Genomic DNA, 15,075 nt, shown 5'->3' on the forward strand with positions numbered 1-15,075 from the left:
TCATCATCATCATCATCAGCAGCAGCAGCAACCGTAACTTTTCCCACTCTTGGATGAGGCGAGGTACTGAAAGCCTCAGAGCCAGAGGAAAACCCATGGTAGAAAACTATCCAGGGTTTGTCCAACGGTATGGTCCGCACTTCCACCCACTCACCATTCAAGCTCTCGGAATCCTGACTCCACCACACTGGCATAACCATCCACATTAAGGCGTTTCATACCATCTACTATAATACCAAGAGTCAGTCTGACAACATCACTCTACCATGAAAGAACGCGTGCCAAACCCTTGTCATCATGCAATCCTCGCAAAAATTTTTTCAACCAACTTCATTCGCCGTTACCTCCTCAACACTGTATACCTCACTCATTTATACGGTGTTTTGTTTACCAACCAAGCCGTCTTTGCTATCCTTGTCTTACTCTAGTGCAGGGGTTCCCAACCTGGGGTAAATTACCCCAAGTGGGGTAATTTGGTCTTTTGTGAAGGGTAATGGGGGAGGTAACAAAAAAAATAAATAAATAAAAATCATACCAGTTATGATAGACTTTCAGACCTATACTAAAATTCAGAGATGAATGTTTAAAGTCATGTTTATTTGGTATCAGTGTTAATAATAAAAATAAATTACTCCTTGCAATAACTCTCTTGGTTTTAGCCTAACCTTTAATTAAGTCCTACATTCAAACTAAAATCTAGGCATCAAAATGTTAAGCAGCTAAAATGCAATTGTGGAAACATAAGCAATGAGGGGTAATGAGTGAAGGGAGGTGTGGAAAATGGGGTAATGGGTAAATAAAGGTTGGGAACCCCTGCTCTAGTGGTTCATTTACAATGTTAAAGAAGCTTTCTAGTATGGGCCAACTGACCTACAGCAGTTATGCTCTCTTGTGGTTTTAATGTTCATGTATTGTGTTCACAGTCCGGTCTGATGGTGTACATGGTGTGGGGTTCACATTACCTTTCCCCCCCTTATCTGCGCACGCAGATGTAAACATCCTCCCATACCCTTCCTCCCCTGTCTTTATCAGTGTCTCTTCCCTTGTCCCAGCTATTCCGCCTCCACTGTGTTTCAACTTACGGTAGTACACAGGTCAAATATTGTAAAAATAAAAAAATAAAAATGTCAAATTTCTTGTAACAACTATGGCAATGTTTTTTTTTTTCGTCAGAGCGATGACCGACTGACGAAACATTGAGAGCACCACGAGTGATGCAGATTAGGCAAACGGAGCATGTGTTTTGTCATCTGTTTAGTTTACTGCAAAGACTGAATTTTTGTCTAATATGTGACGCTTGCCATTGAGCCTGATACAAACTTCTTGGTAAATCGTGCAATAATTTCTCAAGAGCTAGTTAGAGGGTATCATCCAGACACACCCCAATCCTTCTAGACGTTAGCCAATCAGACCCGAGGGTCGACAGGTACTGGCCAATCAGATGCCTGGCCGGCCAGAGTCTTCCATGACGTCACGCGCGGCTTTTAAGTGAACGAGAAATAGTGAATCGATTTTTCCTTTAAACATCACTGACATATACTGCTAATAAAACTTAATTGCTTACTAATGCAGTATCAGTTCATACTAATGTGTGTGAAATGCTACTATAATATGATGTATATGCTAAATGTAACTTAGTGACCACAGAAAAGAAATGCGGCATTGAACGAAAAACTGTGGAAAACGTAAGATCTTCAGGTGACCGGTATATAAACTGGAGACAGCACATTGATTATCGTTCACTGGAGGTTTAGTTGTGTGGGGAAGGTGTGTGGATACCGACGCTTGTTTCGTCAAAGGTAATACTTTATTACTTAGTTTTCTTTGTTGATTAATATTAATACCCACATCCGAATGACGTTTTGATGAGTAATCTCAGAACTGTACACAGCATCCAGTCAAACAGTATTGCCGCGATCGACCTAAAAAAAAAAGCAAGTACATGTCGTCACTGCATTAATTGTGCCACATGTCCCCCAAAAATTACGTTGCATTTTTACGGCTGTGTGAGCACATTAGTGCAGTACGTCCTGAGCTTCATGCTTGTACAAGTCTTGTACAAGTTGATTGTAATGTCATTGATTTTTTTTTCTTGAGTTTTGGCGACTACCGTTACGCATGAATGCTAACCCTGTGCTTGATTTTTTATTGTAGTTAATGCACATATAATGCTTGAAATTTGTGCCATTGTATCACCATACATTCACCTATATCAGTATATCTTGGCGCGTTTGACTCGGGTGATGTTGCGCAACGTTTTTTTTTTTTTTTTCTGCTGTGATTGTGTCATTTACATTGCAACGTAATTCTCACAGTGCAATGACGCGTTTTAAAATTATTATCAATTTTAAATTCAGGTTAGGATAAACTCCTGTTGAAGGAATAAGCATGTCTCCATTAAATCCTTCACTTCAGGGACGATTTTTTCCCGCATTTTGCCCATCAGCACATAAAGGATTCCTGGAAATTCGAAGCTTATGAAATTACAGGAACTGCTTAAAATGTACATGGCTTTCCAACGTCAAACGAAATCCCTGGACCCGGATTCACAAATTTACGTGCTTGGTTTTCGGAGGATGGACGGTGAGGGTGTAGAATTTTCCCATGTTTCTGATCTTGGAAAAATAAGTCTAGTTACGAGAGAAATACAATCTTGTTTGCATGAAGGACAAGGAAAAGAGTGTAGAAGCTTCCCACTTCTTTTGTGTTCCCGTAAAAAATAGACCCTGGTTATGGCCTAAGGTGTAGTGAGATAGCCAGCAATTTATCTTAACCGCTTTAGGTCCACGACGTATTTTCAGTTTTACTCCTGCTTCCACCAGATAATGTTATTCAGCTTAAGGCTTTTTCTTTTTTTCTCTGTTAATGGAAGGGTTACATACAACCTTCGTTAATCCCTAGAATGCGAGAGGCCCCTTTATAAGTTGGACAAAATCGTCTGGAGGTAGCAAGAGGGAACTAGAATAAGGCGTCATCGAATTGGAGATATGAAGTTTATATGTGTATGCCCTCTCATGACCACGCTATCGACTCAGGCATGATAAGAGGTGGAAATAAGTCACGTGTTTATCACCAGGTACGAAAAATGATCAACCACTCCAAGCCGATGACTTAGTTTTTATCTTGTTCTTGCTGTCTGACGATTTTTTTTTTATTCAGCTTATGAGACTTCGAAGTGACAGTGTTGGATATGTTCTTCATTATTCACGTTTTTTTTTTTTTTCCCTCTGTACGCAGAACAAAATCATCTGGAGATAGCGAGAAGGTAAACACACACACACACACACACACACACCTGATTGCAATATATAACCAAGACGCCCTTTTTTTTTTTTTTTTTTTTTTTCCTTTTCCCTCTACAAGTTCATGTGTTGAAGTTCTCAGGTGCAGTGAACATTGCTAATCGGGGGCGAAATTATAACGCACCAAAAATATACGATCGATTCCCTGTCGTAGCATTTTTTTTTTTTTTTTTTTTGTACACAGGAAAATACTGTATTTCTCTCTCTCTCTCTCTCTCTCTCTCTCTCTCTCTCTCTCTCTCAGATATAACCTGCAATAATTTTCCTGTTTAATTTAGACATGGAAAAAAAAAATCAGCACTTCCGTATCCTTGTCCTTGCAGCAAAAAATGTCATACTTAGAAAGGAAATTAATCTTAAGTTTGTGAATTAAACTCCGGAGACGGTACCCTCGCAACTGAGAGGATGAGGAGGAGGAGGTGTGGATAGTAGGCGAGAGGAGGGGAGGAAGAGGAAAGGTCACAGCGGTAGTGAAGGTTGGCTGGTATCCGTGCACTTTGTTAACCTCCTCCTGTGCTGGAGAGAGACGCCTTCAAGTGGTGGCACCGATGTTACTGCCCTATTGTACAAATTTCCCTCATTTACATTTCTGTTTCCCAAAAGGAGGACGGTGGTCTGCAAGAACAGAGCATATTCAGCCTGCAGTCCACTGGGTTCGCATTCAGTTGAGGCTGGGGTTGCAGCTACTGTACTGCCACAGCATCAGCTAATAATAGTAGTAGTATTCATAGTGCCTGTAGTAGTAGTACAGCAGCAGTAGTAGTAGTAGTTCGGTGACGCCTTTTTAAAATTCCTGTTTCCTCCAAACGATTTTTGAAAACTTGGATAGATCTCATATTGCATGGATGAATCTAACTCTCCACCTGAAATATATATATATATATATATATATATATATATATATATATATATATATATATATATATCATATGTCGCCCCATGAGGAACGCAGGAGCCCGGGGCTAGGCAAGTTGGTCCTGACATTTAAGATGAGAGTGACCAGCCTCACTCATCCCTGAGTGGCATTACGTGTGCAGTAAACCCCAACCAACCCTTGGATATAAACCTTCACCAGCTCAATACTGAGTGATAGTCACCGGAGTGATACTTGTACCTCCTTCGGCCCGAGGATTTATATTTATAGTTTTATTCTTGCTAACCTTTACGATTTTCTTTAGCTTGGGGAGATCTTACATGGTGGAGAAGGATTATAAAGCTTGTATCTAACCCCCTTTACTGATGGGTCAATGTTTCCCTAAAGTTATATAAAGTAAAATTTGTGGAAACAAGTATGAAGTAAAATGCGCGTCATAATAGTGAAGAGATTTAGCTTACCCCTTAACTGTGAAAAGGTCATGTTAAGTTTTTACTCTTGTTTCCAGACGGTGTGTGTGTGTGTGTGTGTGTGTGTGTGTGTGTGTGTGTGTGTGTGTGTGTGTGTGTGTCATACAACGTCAGAACTCACCAACAGCCCCTTCGTTATCGATACGGCTCAAGTATTCCATTCCTGCTGACACCAGACGGTTTTATTCAGCCGAGAATAAGACCCAGGAGCCTGAGAATGTGATCCTTTTCAGTTCAATCACACATTTTTCCTCATAATTCTTGGTAACTCCTGGCGATTTTAACCTGCAAGTGATGTTTAGTGTTGAAGGGTTTGATGAAGTCTATCTAACCCCTCCAGTTCGATGTCTTTCCAGAGCTAAATGAAATCGCCTGGAGACAGCCAAAACAAACAAATAATAATGATAATTTAGTAGTAGTAATAATAATAATAATACATCATCAGTCAGGAGAGGTAATGCCAAAACTGACCATATATTAATGAGCCCAGCCGTACTTCCTTGCCGTGTGGTATGAGAAGCAGGAAGAAGGAAGGATGGTAAGGAAGTATAGGGGCTGGTTTTTTAGCGGATTGACCCTGACCACCCTTCCCAGCCATCATATTAACTCTGGCTCCCATACTCTCTCTCTCTCTCTCTCTCTCTCTCTCTCTCTCTCTCTCTCTCTCTCTCTCTCTCTGTGAAAATTAGTAGTGTTAGGGTACGATTGTGTGGTGTAGGTTAGTGTTGGAGTTAAGGGCTCTTCTGTGAGACTAGATAAATAAACTGATTTCAGGGTGGTAGCACTCTCCTACCTCCATTACAATATACTGAGAGAGAGAGAGAGAGAGAGAGAGAGAGAGAGATTTGGTACCATGAAAAAAATGAAAGGGAGTATTACGAAGCCACGCCATACATACACACAGAGAGAGGTGCGCAGTACAGGTTATCGGTTGTGATGCGTGGCACAGTGGAGGTCATGTGGTATTATAATTATGCCTCCAAGGTGCTACCTGAGTGGTCATGGTGACTTTTAAAAGTTATCGTAAACAAGTAACTATGCTAATCTAATATGATGAAAAGAAGTATGTAAATTTAAGAAATGTGATTGGATATATATAGATAAAAAAAGCTGACTGAAAAGTAGTAAATAAATGTAACGATTTAAAGAAATAGGTAGATAGGTTAATTGACTGATTGATAATGAGATGGTATGGACATCTATCAAGCATGCATGTGGATAGGGTGGCAAAGAAAGTCTGAAAGGAAGATGGAAGGTAATGTTGAAAGTGGCAAGCCTTGTATGGTAACCGGAGTGGAGTGAAGGAGTATGCTGGTGGGAAAGTTGGTGGAGTAGACTGAGAGACTGAAATAGATACTGTGCGTCTGTGAGGACACGTAGACTTTAAGAGTTTAAGCGGTTGTTATGGTCAGCTTCTTTTGGGATGTTTCCTGCAAGAGGTTGCAAGGCGTTGATGGTGACGATATCCATATTTATCGAGTTCATCTAAAACACTCATTTTTTTTAAATCGAAACTTTCGTCATAGTGGTTTATCGTGCTATCGCCAGCAGTAATTCATACAGCCTTGCGTCAGTAGGAACATCCCCAGAATTGTTAATAATTATCGCTCTAACTTTTCTGTAGAGACAGCTTTTGACTTCTAGGAGCTGCCTAGCATGGGCCAACCGGCCTACTGCAGTTATCCTCTCTTCTTATGTTCTTATGTTCCAAAGCTATTTCTTCTGCACATTCCACCAGATTATCATCATGCATGTCGCTGATAATGAAGTTGATAATAAAACGATATAAATACCAAACAGCAGAAATGTTGAGCTGCTCTATGCACAATAAATCGCCAGGAATACTATGCACAATAAATCGCCAGGAAAATACGACCCAGCATTGAAACCATAGCCAGTTCCATCTGCGGTGACGGAGGTAACAGGTGTGTGATGATCTTCGTTTTACGCCCGGTTCACCAGAGCATGGTTGTAAAAAACTGCACTGTCCGGAAGATCATTGCAATAATCAAATCAGAATGGACATACAAAACCAAAGAAATAGTGTAACCAACTTTTAAGGGCCGATCTGTATTCACTACACCATCCCCCTATGAGGATTCCAATAAAGAAGTGAATGAGCCAAAAGTGTATACTCGATGTGACTCATGCATTTGTCACGCCCAGCAAAGCATTATCATGTGAACTGGGTCCAGAGGTCAGTGGCCGCGTGTATCCAAGCATGTGGTACACTGCAGAGTGGGCAATAACTTCTTTATCGTCCTCATTCCACCGCCTGTGATTATAGAATTACTGAAAAATATTGAGTAATCAGTCAATGGTGAAAGCAAGGTCACTTCTAGCTTAGGAGTGTGTAAGGTATATGGTATACAAATATTTAAACTTTCATAGCAGGCGATGGTACAGTATGTTTATCGGAAAGGATCCACAAAGCTAATAGCTCAGTTCATCGGTTGAAGAGTTGCTTCTCACACCGTACACTGTGCCGCAGGTACAGTGAATAACCGATGCTCTATTGTCATACCTCAGTGATATCAGTGAGTTGTCGAGGGGTAGAGCAATGGATTGCTGAACGATCACGAGGGGCATCCCAGTCTTTGCCAGGAAATGATTTGGGATATGAATTTCGTTAAAACTTAGTTGATCCACCGCAGGACTTACTGGCAGGTTATTAAATCACCTCCGTCCCCCCCGCGCCGACACTAATCTTGAATACGTTAAGCCTTAGCATGTATTCAGTACGGATATTGGTTATTAGCGACCAAGCAATGTCATTCGGAATCAGATACGTGAAAGGGAAGGAAACAACTTTCTATCTCTATCCGCTATCCCGTACAGAAAGTCTCGGAAATCCCTATCATATTATCCAAGCAGTTTAGCTTTATATAAAACACATTCTTTTCCATTCTCTTATGATCATTGTTTTTGTAAAATCAACAGTTGTAACAAGACCAGTTGTTTCATAGTTACATGTGCAGATTTCTGATCCTTTGAATTCAGTGTCTCATACTTTGTCTTCGTACTCAAGATTTTCTTCTTCGGCATTTCCATCCACTCCATATAGCTACAAAGGTTTTTTCATCCACTCCATAGCTACAAAGGTTTTACCTTGACCTCTGACCTAGTGCGATAACACTGATAAGTGAAATGGTTGTGCCTCCAAATTCCCTTAGGAACTCTATTTTTCTAGGTTTATCATTCACCACTCATAGGCAATCACGACCATCAACTTCGTCCACTAACATCAGATAAATGTTTTCATTTCTTAATTTCTGTTTTCTTCGCTCTGAAGAAGTGTGATTTGAACTTGTGAGTTCTTACAAGTTTTTCCCCCTGTCAGTTTCATCCACTGCGTAATCGATACCATACTTAGGTTATCTGTGCTTATGACCTCTGTACGATAACAATTATGAGTGGCAGTGTGGTTGCCGGGCTGTGAAAAGTGTGGTGAATGAACAAGGAGATGGTTACCGAGATGATGATGATGAGACTGGCGAAAGATGCTACGGTTCGTGTTGCCCCTTTCATGCTCAGGACAACTCTAGTGTGATAGCCCAGTTGATAACAGAGTTTTCAGCAGTCATGTGAACCTGAGTGTTTATACTATCATCATTAACCCTCTCATGACGGATAAAATAAAACATCATCGTAGTGAAGTAATTAAAAGGTCTTTTCACTACGATGACGTCTTGTTTTATTCTTGCTACACCCAGAAGCATTTATTTAATTTTGAAGTGACATTTCCATCTGTTTGGACCTTCAATAACCCTTTCACTTCGGGGGAGTTCTCCTGTGCTGAATATAATTATCTGATGTCAGAGCAAAATTAACATCAAGTCGTCAGGCTGAAGGTTTTAAAACTGGGATCGCCGAGGGAAAGGGAGGTACTATACCCTTTACCCGGTTATTGAATGCCATTTGTGAAGATAATGAGAACAAACTAAGTATTCAATCATCTCGCTGCTGGATGCGGTCCATAACGTCGCATGCAGGCTCCCCGCATTTAGTGGCCTCAGCTGCTCCATAAATGAGAGTTTAGCCCATTCACAACGAAGACTTTCTCGAATGTTCGAAATAACGCACTTTTTCAACTTCAGGAAAGATTTTTCAAGCTGGAGAAGTTAGATGTAACATTCATTATCCTCATCGCAACTATGGCTCTGCTAAGCTGAATAAAATCATCTGGTTAGCACCAGTAAACTAAAAGAAAAAGACGTCACCGTTTAGCAAAGATGGCTCCATTTTAATATAGTCTTGTCACCCCCAGACTACCTAAGAAGGCCCTCTCGTATTGAAGGGATTAATGTACTGTAAGGTGTATCTAGCACATCAGGTTCGAAATCTTATCCTGTGCAAGTTCGTGACGATACTAGTAGCAGACATAAGTACAGTATACACGTCATCGAGGTGAATATTCTTTCAAAATTGAACGAAATAGTCTGTAGTAAGAACAAGATTTTTTTCTTTAGTCATGCGTCATCGTATTTCCGAAGGTAATGGAAGTGTATTATTATCCCATTAATGCGGGATGTGTGCTGGTACCCTAAGCTGAATGGAATCGTCTGGTGGTGCGAGAATTGATGCATAAGGCTGAAGGGCTAAGAGAAAAATAAGCATAATGGGTGGTAACCTATAAGGTTAATACTCTCAGACTCTCCGGACTCATTCTCAGTGGAATAAAATAGTCTGGTGTTTGCCGGAAGGTAATACCGCGACTAGAAATGTCCTGACCATGAGAAATTTAATGGCGACAGTATAAAGTCACCTCGGACTCTGTCGCAACCGAATAAATTCGTCTGGTGTTACCCGGAATGGCATTATCTCTACCATTAGCAGGTTAAAAGAAAATAGGTCATGGAGAGCTACGGAAGTGAAGGCTAACACGTGGCAAGTGGTGATAGGGAGAAACAGTAAGACTAATCCTGTATCACTGTGGTAAGAAGGGGCAAGGCTAGGCTACGTGGGTCCACGTATTATCTGGTAAGGGACTTAGATTAATGGAAGGTAATGACTGGTCACTTACAAAATCAGCTTGTGTGCGTCAGCAGTAAAGTGAATGTTATTTCCCCAGACTCATTGAAAACATTGACCTGATGGACTGTAGGCTTACGTTGCCCTTTTCTAGTCCACCATTTTCCTTTCGGGGAATAAGGAGGTAGTTGAGGGACGTTTGTATAACAATGCAGTGAAGTCGCCTGGTCATATCGGTGCCACCACATGAAGTCATCCCTGTCCAACACCAAAGTGAATGTTGCAGGTTGTAATTATACATGCCATACGAGTATATGGGCTACCAAATTAGAGAGGTGTAATGTGTTATTCCAACAAACGTTGTTGGGCATATCAAAGATATAGAGAATTGCTGCATCAGCATTAACGGCCGCAGCTGCCTCATAGCCAATCCCATTTGGAGTGTAAACATCCGTGGTGATAACCACATTATCGATCATGAGATAACAGCTTACAGCTGACAAATGACCTTGCGTTGTGGAAAGGGGTTCTTACCAACACAATTTGCGTCTAAAAACCATAGCCAACTAGAGTTAACCCAGTTCTGTTAACATGTTGAATGCCAGGCACAGTTGTAAGTTCAAACGTAAATAGTTTTACCGTAACATTTTTAAAATCGCAATATTTTTACTCCTGTATTTTACCACAAAATCAGCTTGTTTCCCGTCCGATCAGCGAAGTTAAGCAACGTTGGGTCTGGTTAGAACTTGGATGGGTGATTGCCTGGGAACACCAGATGCTGTTGGCATAACGTTCTCCCAGCGTGTCAAGTGGGGTTGGTGGAGGATTAGTGCCCCTCCCTGTAAAACAATTAACTCTAGGCCCTTGGCCACCCCGTTTGGGATACATGGCGTCTAGCAATGAATGAATGAATGAATTTTATAGACGAAACGTGTAAAGATTGCAAAGTTAAAACTTTTGCAGTTTCGAATAATTAAACATGCTGAATAGAATAATCCTGAAGGGTGTGTACAGTACAGTACACATAGGCCTACTTGAAGGTTTTCAGAAAACTAATTAAATACTGTCAGTGAATACACAAATTATTAGGCGCGGATTCAGAGGGGGTAGCGCTGTTTGGCTGCTCAGGTAAGATTGGCACCATGCAGATATTTAGGAGATAAATACGAGAAACTGAAAACTGAACATTGGTTGAAGACAGTTTATGTAGACTAATAAAACGTAGGCCCGTACGCTGGGAATTTTTAACCCCTCACCTGCCACTCCACCCCCCACCCCCTTCCCGTCCGATGATCCCAAAAATAGCGCCTCCCCCCCCCCCTCCTCGTTCCCAATCTTCTGGGTCCGCCTCTGCTTTAATAGTCTCGTTTATGCTTCTTAGTAGGTTACTTCTTTCAGTACAGCGGCAGCTCAGTGTTATACCATGTGTCTTCTCATATACCACGCTGTAGAGCTCTTCCCAAACCCTGAACATCATCACATTCTTGTTTCTATACCGTTTAATTCCACAGTACAGTCCTTGTCTACAATGGGGTGCTTCTGAAAAGCCTAGGATTCCGTTAGATGGCTCCACTGTAGCAGTAAACACATTCCCGCGCTGTTTAAAAAGCATAATTTTATTTGTTAAATATTTACACTGTTGTGTGAAATTGTGAATCATGGTAATGTCATATGCCGTAATATAAATAATACAAACAGAACACGTATATATAACGTATCATGAATTGTTTATATTTATCATAAACTGAAATTAAAATATCACTGATGGCATGTGATGGCAACCCGCCATTTCAGTGGTCCTATATTATTTACTTTCTGCTACATTTAGTGCAAGTTAGATTCTTAATACATAGTTTGTTCAGAGTGTAAAGTACGCCTAGCGGGTATCTTGACTCATCCAGTCTCTATGTGGGCAGAAATTTAATGTTGAGTAAATACTGGCATTCACCATCAAAAATCATCCGGTCTGAGGAACCGTCCCAAAACCAAGATCGTTTACGCGTCATTCTTTGCCCGGTCTCACCGAGGACAGACGACTGTGGAAGGTACACAAGCCAAGACATCGCCTCCAAGTGATCCACAATATTCACACGGAGTCAAGTTCAGTATTCACGATTTTATATATATATATATATATACCTGTATATATATATATATATGCAAACGTGAGAACACATGAATAAATACTACTATATCCTCTTAAATGTCTACCCCCAGTGAGATTTCATCCAGGTCAAGAGGACTGGTATGTGCACAAGCTACTGACTCAGTCAGTGGAAGATCTTACAAACATATGTGTGTGGACAGGTGGCCTGGAGACTGTTCTCATATGACCATACCATTAGGGACTTGCCAAGAGGGGGCAATGTGTGTGAGATATTGATGATAAGATGACCTTAAGGTATTTATTTGGTAGGCACTTGGTGAAATGTAAAAAATTAAAATAACCACTAGTTCTCAACAGAAAAAGACAAAACTTCACTGTAACTTCACTGTAACACTTTATTTACAAAAAGCTACAATGATACATATGAATATGACTCACTCATGGTGCAAGGAAGCTGCAGGGGAAGGTCTCTCTCTCTCAGCTCAACAGTCAGGAACTCACATTACTGAACTATATGTGTTTGTGGGTGTGTCCATTTACGACAGTAATGTAACCAACGTCGGGTACAGGGACATGAGAAATGGGCGTAGCTTAGTTAATAGCTAGAGAGGCAAGATGTGGGAATGACAATCACACAAAGATATCGCTCAGTGAAACACACTGCCTGTACATAGTCACTTATGAACCAATGACGAATGTTATAAATTTAGCTTGTTTCTACTCTGAGTGAATCCGTGACATTACACGCCATCAAAATAAAATTTTTCATGGAAACTTGACATCCCTCGTGAAAAAACTTAAACACGGGACTGTCCTGTGGTGCGCATGCGTGAAGGAAGCGAGCAAAATGTTGAATGCCAGTATTTACTCAACATTAAATTTCTGCCCACATAGAAACTGGATGAGTCTAGATACCCACTAGGCGTACTTGAGAGTCTGAACAGAAAATGTATTAAGAACCAAATTTGCACTAAATGTAGCAGAAATTAAATAATATAGGGTCACTGGAAGGACGGGTTGCCATCACATGCCATCAGTGATATTTTAATTTCCGTTTATGATAAATATAAACACTTCACGATACGTTATATATACGTGTTCTATTTGTATTATTTATATTTCGGCATATGACATTACCGTGATCCACATTTTCACACAACAGTATAGATATTTAACAAAGAAAAATATGCTTTTTAAACAGTGCGGGGAATGTGTTTACTGCAACAGTGGAGCCATCTAGCGGAATACTAGCTTTGAAAGCACCCCATTCTATACTCCCCAGACAATTTTCATTATTACACTCGTTTCCACACAATCTGAGTGCAGTCCGTTTTCGTTTCAAACATCGCTTTATTGTTGGCCACATATGCTCTTATTTTCGACTTTCGTAGACATCACGAAATTTCTGTCACTATCTTACAGTAAAGTAGATCATCAAGTTATATTTCAAAAACAAGTATTCGACTGCTTACCAAACAAGAGTGTCAGTACTGTATTTGTGGAGGCCCCGTACAGAACACGTGAAGTCTAGAAATAATGGCCTCTATTACATTTTGTCAGGGATACCCATGCAGCTGATGATGGGGATTTTTTTTTTTTTCATTTTCAGAAATATTAGCATTGCACACACACACACACACACACACACAAGTAAGATGGCAGGCTGATGCGTGGTCACCCCCACCTCCTCTTAGAATACGACAGCGCGAGTGTGACAGTGTTACCTTGAGCATACAATAGAAATGGTAATTAAGAAAAGATTGCTTTATTTCAGAAACTTTTTATTATTTGTCATTATTTGCCATAGTTTTCATCATGGATTTGGAATTATGGTTAATTTGGAGACCTCCCCTGAAGAGCTGTGGGACCGAAGGAGGCGGCGGGGTTCTATGGTGCCTTTCATATACACCCACAAAATTTCTTATTTAATAAAATGCTCATCCCCTTTTCTTAGGAGTCCCTTTGCCAATTTTTAAAAGCCGCGATAGCGAAGCTGGTATTGTTTTCAGTTTGGCTGTCTATCTGTGTATCTGTTAGCACGATAACTTCGCAACCGCTCAAGGTATCATCACAAAATTTTGCAGGTGTGTAGGATGAAAATCTCCGAGTTCGAAATTGGTGAAAGTAGGTCAAGGTCTGTGTGTCTGTTAGCACGATAACTTCGCAGCCGCTAAAGATATCATCACAAAAATTTACAGGTGTGTAGTAGGGATGAAAATCTGTTACGAGTTTGAAATTAGTGAAAGTAGGTCAAGGTCAAGGTCATATGCTCTAGATACTGTATGTATCAGCTCGTGGGTCTCCCCTTGGGGGTCTCTTTTTTTAATTCCCTTTCTTTATTTAGATACAAATCTCTTCCCTCTACCTCCTCCCTCATTTGACTCCAATTGCTCGGTTTGGATATTACTATACTGCCTTCACTTCGCGTTACCAACACACCCCAATAATATGGAGGGGCTATCTCCGAAGCGAGCGCGTGACTATGGCCGCCATATTGAAACACAACACTCGTAGCCACCACCATGGTGCATGTCAAGCGTTTGCCATCCCTTGTTTAACTTGACAATCGTTGAATTGACTGTTAGACAGATAATTGTGAAGCTACGTGCGGAAAGATGTACATATGAGTTGGAGCCAGAATTATCTGGGCTTCAGTGGTAAACAAGTAGGTTTGGGGCATATTGCATCTTGCATGCTCTTGATTAGCTATTCAGTCATAGTATTTGCCCATTTCGTGCTTTCTAAATCTTAATTCACTCAACCCGCAGGCAGGTAAAATGGGTGGGGTGATGAAAGCTCTTTTTTTTTTTTTTTTTTTTTTTTTTTTTTTTTTTTTTTCGTGTGGGTTGATATGCTGTTGCGATTTGTCAAAACCGTGGTTTTATGCATTTTAAACTAACCTCATCTAATCTGTCCAAAAGAGATCATAATGTATGCAGAGTGCACTACATCGCCATGTGCAATGACAGTGGTGCCCTACATCCCAAACCACAACACCAGGTACCCTTGTTAATCTGTACCAAAAAAGCAGCTTTGTGTGTGGAGCTTGGTGGATGAGTGGATTGGTAAGTTGGTGGGTGAATGGATGGGGTAGGTTAGTTGATGTTTGGATGTTCAGGTGGAGAGGGTGGCATGGGGTGAGTGGGTGGAGTGGGGTTGGAGGGTGGGATGGATAGGCAGAATGCATGGGAAGGGGAGTGGAATGTGGTGTGTGGGTGGGACAGACAGAATGAATGGGTGGGGTTGGGTGGGTGGAATGAGATGTGGTGGGTAGGTGGATGGGTAAGACAGGTGGGGTGAATAGGTGGGAGTTGGTAGATGGGTAGAGTGAGGTGGGTGAGTGGGCAGGGT

The 15,075-nt window shown here is 40.9% G+C and overlaps 1 protein-coding gene across 1 annotated transcript in view; it reads left to right on the forward strand.

Moving 5' to 3' along the window:
* The first annotated feature begins 1,749 nt into the window (after positions 1-1,749).
* Positions 1,750-15,075, forward strand: part of LOC145400114 (gamma-butyrobetaine dioxygenase-like) — a 32,499-nt gene continuing 19,173 nt past the window's right edge. The window contains exon 1 of the mRNA XM_080272625.1: positions 1,750-1,799. The gene's annotated coding sequence lies outside the window, so the exon portion shown is untranslated. The remainder of the gene's footprint in view (positions 1,800-15,075) is intronic.

This window comes from Coenobita brevimanus, chromosome 51, assembly GCF_032717465.1.
Source record: "Coenobita brevimanus isolate Jiangsu-jjx chromosome 51, ASM3271746v2, whole genome shotgun sequence".
NCBI lineage: Eukaryota > Metazoa > Arthropoda > Malacostraca > Decapoda > Coenobitidae > Coenobita > Coenobita brevimanus.